Raw genomic sequence first — 8,830 nt, 5'->3', positions numbered from 1 at the left:
AAGGCTTTTCTTCTGAAGAAATGTGCAGAAAAGCTTTATTTCTGGTATTAAATTTGTCACATTGCTAAATATTCTCAAAAATACTTTCAGTTGAATTTAAAAAATCACATGGATCAGTCCTTTTAAATGTATTTCAAAGTAGGATAGAATTATTTCTCTTTTAATAATTTTTTGCTACTTTACTAGTCAAAGTAATTTACCCAGCAGATCTGTCGTTGCTCAACTGTGCTTCCTACTTTGATGTTGCAGAAATTGTTAAAAGGAACAGAATGCTTCTTGATCTCCAAAATTACTCTATGCATTCAAAAGTAATAGAACCCCTTGATTATTTGAAGAGAAACACTTAACTTGAGGTAGATGCTGTAAAATGTAGAGCTAGAGTGTTGTGGGCTAAAGGAATGAACACTAATAAGGAGTCTCGGGCACATGGTATCCAGCATTTTACACTAAGAAGTGTACTGAGCAGTTTGGCGTGTAGCTTGGAAACGCCTAAAAGCTTCTTAGCTTTCCACTAGGTATATACTACAGTTTTATTCTCTATTCTGGTAAACTAACAAGTTCTTGTACACATTTGCTGAATAAAAGCCCAAACAAACAATCCTAGAATATGACCTGCAGTCAGAGCACAAGTCACACGCGCATCTCAGTATTTACAAAGTATTGAGAACTATAAAGACTTTTCAAACAGAAAAAAGTCTGTAAGATGTTTTGTTGAACATGAAAGGAACTATGGAGAAAAGGAAAAGCTTACTAGAATGGAGTATTATGCAGTGTATTAACTATAAGTTTCTTCTGCCATTCTAGGTACAGTAACCTCTGCAACCACTCTGGGAGAATTTGGATTACACAGCAGCAACTACAATCAAACCTGCAAAACGTGCAAACCTGAGAATTTATTTGATCAGTCACACTTTAAAACTAGGAAAAGCAGTTTTCCAAAGCTTACATTACATTGTGACATCTGATGGGGAGGATTTTTTTATATAGCTGCTTCTTGAAAACTATGTTTTGCTATGTCTTAGTCATTAAATACAGTGTTTCATAAAGAATCTCATAGCTTCAAAGAGTGACATTTTTCCCAAGTTGAATTCTCCTTATATTGAGGAAGAATACATTTTCATTTCAAGTATACTGGCTTTGTGGAGGTGTGAAAAGTATCTGAAGATGTTGCCTTTGTACAGTTAAAAAAACATCTTACATTCATGTAGATATATGTCTTTCATAAAGTTCTTATCTCAGTAACTGGCAAATTCCATGGATGGGTTACTAAAGCCACCTAAGGCAGAGGTATGTGCCCATTGCTGATGCTCTTCTGCCCAGCAACAGCAAAACTACCAATATGTAAGGAATCAGTGAGGTGTGGTACCTGACACCAGTGACATAAGATGAATAATTAGTATATCTGGCTTAGCTAGTCTGTATTTATTTCTCAAGTTCCTAGCTTCATTTTTACATGTAAATTCTGTTCTGCATGCTTATCTCCAGGACAGGATAAAATTCCTAAGAATGTTGTCTCTTTAGCCCATCTGAACACTAAAAGAAGTGGAGTTTTCATTTAAAATATGGGGAGAACTCTGATTAAAAAGATAGAATAAGTAGTACATTTTCCTTCTCATGGAAAGCTGGTATAAAGTAAGTGCTATTGAGTTCTGGGAAATCTTAATTTCAATTAGTCTTGATTCTTTTGTTGTTGCTGTCATCATTGATGATAAGTTATGGTATGCTTAGAAGTTCTGTGGAGAATATGTTTACTGTCATTCATCACTGAGATTTACAGAGATCCCATAACAGCAATTAAATGTAGTTGTTTACTCAATGCTGTCACCAGAAGAGGATATAGCCTGTAGAGTGGAACCATTCAGAGGCCTGAAAATGTTTTGTTTGTCAGTCACATCTAAAACGCAAGCCAACAAGCATCTCTTTTAGGGTCCTCTACACACTTCAAGAAAATCAGAATTCTTGGCCAATAAAGAGCTTTGGTTTAAATGCTTGTTTTGTCTATAAAGTCAAATGAAATACTTCATTAACTCATTCTTAGTCAAAATAATAAAAGGATGACTGGCTTTCTTTGTAAGCACTTAAGTGCTGTTACTTGTAACCCTCACTTGGTGACAGAGCAGACCCCAGTGTAAAAGCCATTCCTATTGTTTATCCCTTGGTCAAACAGAAGTTGCATGATGCATAAATCAGTGCATAAAGTGCAAAAACATTCATGGAAATATTTATACAAAAAAGGGATGAAATGAAAATAGGAAGCATTTATTTTGCTCCACAGCTCAAAGCTGTTCCTCACATCAGGGTTTCTCAGAGAGACATAGAAAAACATAAGGCTTTGTATCATAGAGATCCTGTGGTGATTTATACAAAGGAGACTTCAAGGTTTTGCATGCATAAAGTGAAAATAAAGAGGTGGTTTCATGAAGTAATAAGATGTTACCATGTCTTCCATAATAGATACGGAAAATCTCTAGTAAGTACAAGATATGATGCCATATCCAAGGGAAAAGCACAAAGCTGTCTCAGGGGAGGTTTAGGTTAGGTATAAGGAATCTTTCACACAGAGGATGATTGAGCACTGGAACAGACTCCCCAGGGAAGTGGTCACAGTGCCAAGCCTGAGAGAGTTTAAAAACCATTTGGACAATGCTCTCAGGCACGTGGTGTGACACTTGGGGTGTTCTGTGCAGAGCCAGGAATTGGAACCTATGATCCTAGTCAGACCCTTCCAACTCAGGATAGTCTATGATATTCTCTTCAGTTCACTTCTTTTTTCAATTCCCTCCCGTCAGGATGCACTCAAGAGATTTATAAATTACTGCTCAGCAAACTCATTGTAGGGCTGAAATAAATACCATGAAATAGGACTAATCAGCAAAAGGGAGAACATGCAGAGTGTCATGGTATGAGTTTTCTGCAGCACTGTTGCTTCATGCAACAGTGCAGCTGCATGGGCATTCCATGCCAATATTCAGTGAAATAGTACATCTACTTTAGCAGACGCAACTAATCAAATAAAGGTTATCACTCCTAAATGGAGAAAGAAGTGAGGCATATCCTATAAAAACATTATTTTATAGAAGGAGGTCTATTTAATGCCTTAGAACTACCACTGGAATCACTGGTATGACCTTCAGTTTTCACTGCGCAAGTATTTTTAGCAATCCATAACTGTCATAGTTGATGAAACTTTCTACTACCATACCTAAAAGTTTTGTTAAAACTTCAATTTTTTATGAGAATCAGTAATAATGTGTGGTCATTCTAATGGGTGCTTATGTGTAATTGCAATATTAAGAACACACTCTTTGATTTAAATTACTCTGTTTTTAACAGGAAGTGATATAGTAATTTTAAAAATTTCAGAGTTGGTTTACTTTATTAACATTTATAAACTACAAGTAATTTCTTCTACTGCTATAGAACATTTTTAATAAACACAATATAATTTCAACCATTTTCAGTGTCTTAGCTGTAAAATTAATTTATTCAATGAAATCCATAAATTGGAAGAAAATTCATGTGGCAAGATGCTGTTATGTGTATATATATGTATGTATAATTACAATACCAAATGAGGAAATTTAATTGTTATAAGCTCTTCCATCAAACCTAAGTTGAGCAGAGTCACATTTTCTAAAAGTGCCTTATTATAACCAAAGGAAAGCCTCTAACTTTAGTTTACCTGGGAATATTTTAGCAAGGTTACAGGAGATATTGTGTTTAATCCCTACAGTACTCTTTCTTCACATATTCTTCAGTGACACTTAAATCTCATTTACAGAAAGTACTAAACAGTTGCTTCATGGACTGGGAAAACGCAAGAAAAATATCCTTTGAAAAGTTTTCTGCTTTAAGTGTTAATATCAAACATCAGGTCACACAGGTATTTGCCAGTTCACTTTTACTGCTCCGCAGGGAAAGTGTCACAGCAGAAAGCAGATAAAGAAAAGCCTTATACTACTCAGTAGAAGTTATCAATGGATTAGGTGACAAGTTTGTGATTGTGGGGACCTGCCAGGATGCCTTGTGTGACAAGGGAACAGGATCCACCCCCACAGATAGAACCACTCCCAGCCGGCTTCATTGCTGTTCAGAGCTGAGCCCATCAACAATACATTATCAAGGGTTAATGTATTTCTTAAACACATTATCCTTGTGATAATGTATTTAAGAAAGGGCAAAAAGTGCTGCATGCCAGTTATGAGATGAAGAGTGAAAAAAAGTGAGCAAAAAAGCCCTGCAGACACCAATGTCAGTGTAAGAGTGGGAGGGGGTTCTCCAGGCACCAGAACAGAGATCATCCTGCAGCCCATGTAGACGGCATGGAGGCGCTTATCCAACTGCAACCCATGGACGGGAACACAGAGCAGATATCCACACTGATGCTTGGTGGGAGAGGATGCAAACGCACCATGAGTGAATTTGATCCTAAGAAGGAAGGATGAGGGCAAAGTGGGTTTACTTTTGTCTTTCTCACTCTCCTATTCTATTTTTAATTGGCCATTAATCTTTCTTAGTCGACTTTATTTTGCCCATAATGGTAATTAGCAGGTGATTTCCTTGTCTTTATTCTGACCCTGAGCTTTTTGACCTTATTTTCTTATCTTGTCTCGCTGAGGAGAGAGAGCAAGAGGGCACTCTGGTTGCAGATCTGACAGTCAGCCAGGTTTAACACACCACAATTTTGTAGATCTAGGAGAAGAATTATTTAGCCACAAAGAACTCTGGAGAGTCTTCCAGAGTTATCTAAAAATAGAATTTAATTGTTTTATTAGAAGGCTAATACAATATAATTTCCTGCAGCAATGACGCAGGACATCAATAAGGTCCTGTGCTATGCATAAGACCTTTAAATCAGGCCAATTGCACCTCTTTAGATAACGGTCGTCATTGAATATAATTTCTGAAGGCATTTATCAGAATTGTGGAAAACAGCAGCAAGTGAATGTCACAGTGACTAGCTCCTGATAGCGTTCAGACCTGAATGAAAGTAAATATCCTTTTAACCTGCCTACAATTTCACTACTAGTGATTTTGGATTTCCAATCTGAGCATGATTTCTGGAAGACAGGTACTCAGCATTATCTGAAACCTAACAACATATTTGATAAAGAAATCACTTTCAGAATTCTCGCTCCACTTCTTACTTAGAGGCAATTCTCAGCACGAAGATGTAGTTACTTTAGTTTAAGCAAACAGGAATCAACAGGTTAGAAAAAGGCTCTGAGATTACTAACTCCTGAATTTAACAGCTTTTTGTTCAAGAGCAGAAAAGGCCCTGCCATACTGAGCTGTAATTTAACTCTGCTTGCTTACCCTGTTATAGGTCTGAATTGACAACATGAAAAGTTATCAGTCTTAAAAAAGTCACTCAGATAGGGTCTGTGTTTCAAATGAGCACCGGAGTAAGTGCAAATTAAAAGAAATCATACTGAAGCTAAGTTTTATCATGTCTACAGAAAATTCTAGAAGTTTTCTAAAAATAGCTATGTAAAATCAGAATGTAAATAAAACCCGCCAATATTCACAAATATCCCAAGTGGTATCAGCCTAAGGGAAGAACTCTGATGTCTACAACAGTTTGTTCTCATAGTACTATGACATCCAGTGTCTTCCAGATAAAAAAGCAATAAAAAAGTCTGTCCTGGTTGTAAGCCCTAAAGTAAAGGATTACTGTGATAAAATCAAGCAGTTGCCTCTGTGGAGCATTTTAGATTGTCTGCAATAGAAAAGCTGTGAGTGAGACATAAGTACAGGAAGAGAATCTGTTAGTGTTTGACATTAACTAGCAAAAAGCTCTCAAACTGTTAAACTGGTGATTCTCCTTCCTAGGGTTCTTACCACATTCCTTCCGGCTGCAAGAAGTTGAACAGTTTTTTTGTAACAAGGAGCACATGGCCGGCTATCCTGTTTTTTTTTTTTGGAGAATTTCGGTACATCAAATAGTGAAACCACAGTCATAAAAATTTAAAAAGCATAAATATAAAAACTATGTTGAACAAGACACAATATAATAGTACAAAACCTCTGGGAAGGAAAATATTGCTGTAACTTCCTATGACTGGAAAAGAACTGATTCCAGGTGCTGTAATTAATTCATTGTGAAGGAAATAACTGGATTACAGCAGAGAATACTAAATTCCCAAGGTTGATTTATTCACAATTATTTGTATGCCTGAGCAGGTGTCTTGATAGCAACATCAGCAGCAAATTTTACAATTCACAGGCATAACATCCCTTTCAGAACTCCAGCAAAGACAGCTGCGTTTGAACAATTTCAGCCTGACAATAGTTTCTCATACTCCCGCTTTTCCCAAGATGCTGTGTCCCCAAAACTGCTGCAAACTTGTTTCACCCCTTCACTACAAAGAAAAGATTTTGTGCTTAGGCAGACTCATGAGGTTGTTTGATGTATTGCTGTTTCTCAACTACATGTATAGCCTAATCAGCAATTCCCAAGTGTACGGGAGCAAGGTGACTGTCTGCAGTCTTCAAACTTCCCTCATTTGAAAGTCACTCAAAACTCCAGTGAAAAGTTTGTCTTTGCCACAAAACATATAAGTCCATTTTAGATGCTAATAATCTCCCATTCCAAAGCTGGCACAGCTTCATGATCAACAATGGATTTCTCTCTATGTCATGTCTGTAAGACTATTTGCCTGATTTTATAAGGTAAGACATGGAAAACTAGAGTCCTGAAAATACATAACTGACTTAAATGGCTATTCCTTAAAAACAGGAGGAATTAGTAACTTTTAAGAGGATTAGTATGCACCTCAAAACTCCATTGATAAAACCAGAACAGCTTAAAATACTTCATATTAACCTGTGGGTACAAAACTAAGATATGCTTTTTTCTGTGCTGTTGCTCCATTATTTTGGCACTTAGTAAGAAGAGACAGCCTTATTAAGTCTCAGAATGAAAATCTATGCTTCTATAAACCCTCTAGAAATTAAAATATAGTAAAAATGAAGTTTACATGGCATCTATAAATTCTCCTAAGATACATCAGATATACTCTGATCTATTAGGTTCTTTTAATTAAAAGATTATGGTTTTAGTGAGATATTTGAAAAGTTTAAAGGAAATAGAATGAAGGAAGAAGTTTTCATTGTTCCTCTAATTTTATTAGCAAACTCTGAAAGCTGCAAGAAACACTTCTGCTCAATCAAACCTATCAAAAGCCACCAAGACAAAAGTACCAAGGAGTATCAGTGCATTAATTCTAACTCACTTAGACAGAGCAAATTATACAGATTTATTGTTCCATCAATTTTCATGATTTATCCTCACAATGTCTGCCTGGTCTACAATAGAAAGCTAAAGTCCTTTTTCTGTTGGAAATGTGGTCTAGCTATCCCACGGAGTGAAAGCACAGGGCTAGCAGAGAACAAGAGCTACTGCTGCACAGAAGGCTGTGCTTTTAAGAATGGCATTTTAGTTCTAATGAATCTCTTCCTGCCATCCAAGCACGTCAGAAGTACTGTTGTGATCTGAGTTCTCTGCCCCTCAGTCAGCAGGGGCTACATCTGACAGCTCACTTCATAGGGAGAGAGACTACCTTTTGCCTCATGGAACTTAAAAGTGATCCTTCTGGCTGGGTAAGAGAAAGACTCCAATGGGAGAGGCATCAGTTCTTACTCAGCTGAAAAGAAGGCGGTTCTGATGACAGGATTCAAAGGAAAGATAATGAAAATACAGCAGAGTGGAGGAGCATTTTTACACTGAATGGTACTTATGATCCTCTAGCTGATGTCTCCTTTGCTAAACTTCAGATTTGATTAGTGTCTACAATGTTATGAGTTTTGTTCATTAAAATGATGCAGTACCATTATACTATGACATTTTACTATGATATATGCTCAGTAACTGCAATCAGGCTATAATTACTTCACAAATATATTTGAAAAAAGCTAAAAAGGCTCTTAGGAAATTCCATACACTCTCCTTTCCTTAATGGCATTTGTACAAACCATATATTTCAAAAATCTTCTGTATTATAGAAGTGTTTCTGTGCATAAGAAAAGATTGCCTAACTCCCCAGTGTCTAAGAAGAGTTAAACATGCACTAGCATTTCTGATACAGTAATTAGTCATATAAAATAGAGGAAAGCCAAAAGGAAAACCTACACTTCCATAGAGAAAAATGTTTATAAATAGCCCAAGAATGGCATGTGTAATAACTTCTGCATTGCCAGTACATGACCTTCCTTTCCAGCTACATCATACTTTAGTACTAAAAATGTGATAGAACTTCAGGTACTGTGCTAAAAGCAAAATATCTGTCAATATTTTAGAGCTTTAAGAACTAGGTAAGAATGAAAAGCCACATGTTTTCATAAATCCTTAGTAAATTTCTGTGAGTATATGATGTTCTGCTTAGATATAACAGACTTGAATAACTCAAGGTGGCTTATTTGTTTTCTTGTAGAGGGGGTGTGTTTTGAGTGTTTGTGTTTGGTTTGGGTTTTTTCCCCCACAGTATGTCCTTATAGCCTTGAATTTCCATTCCTTGTTTCAATAGTAGATCAGAAGTGATAAGATTCTACAAATAAACATTTTAATCTCTTCTAAGCCATTGATCTAATGAGTTTGTGTGGCATTTCCAGCTAGCATTATGGGATAAAGCTTTTGGCTACTCAGAAGATTTTTTTCCTGTATGTTATAATCAGAATTAAAGGGTGTTATTTCCTTATTTCATTAGTAAATTCTTTGCTCTGATCAAGCAAAACCTAGCTAAGCAGAATTTGACCCTCTAATCAAAGCAAGCAAAGAAATAATTATTAATAGCTAAAAGAATTTACAAGTAATAAAATTGTTGTAATACAA

This window comes from Geospiza fortis, unplaced genomic scaffold (assembly GCF_000277835.1).
Source record: "Geospiza fortis unplaced genomic scaffold, GeoFor_1.0 scaffold40, whole genome shotgun sequence".
NCBI classification, from domain to species: domain Eukaryota; kingdom Metazoa; phylum Chordata; class Aves; order Passeriformes; family Thraupidae; genus Geospiza; species Geospiza fortis.
This window is presented reverse-complemented; position numbering follows the sequence as displayed.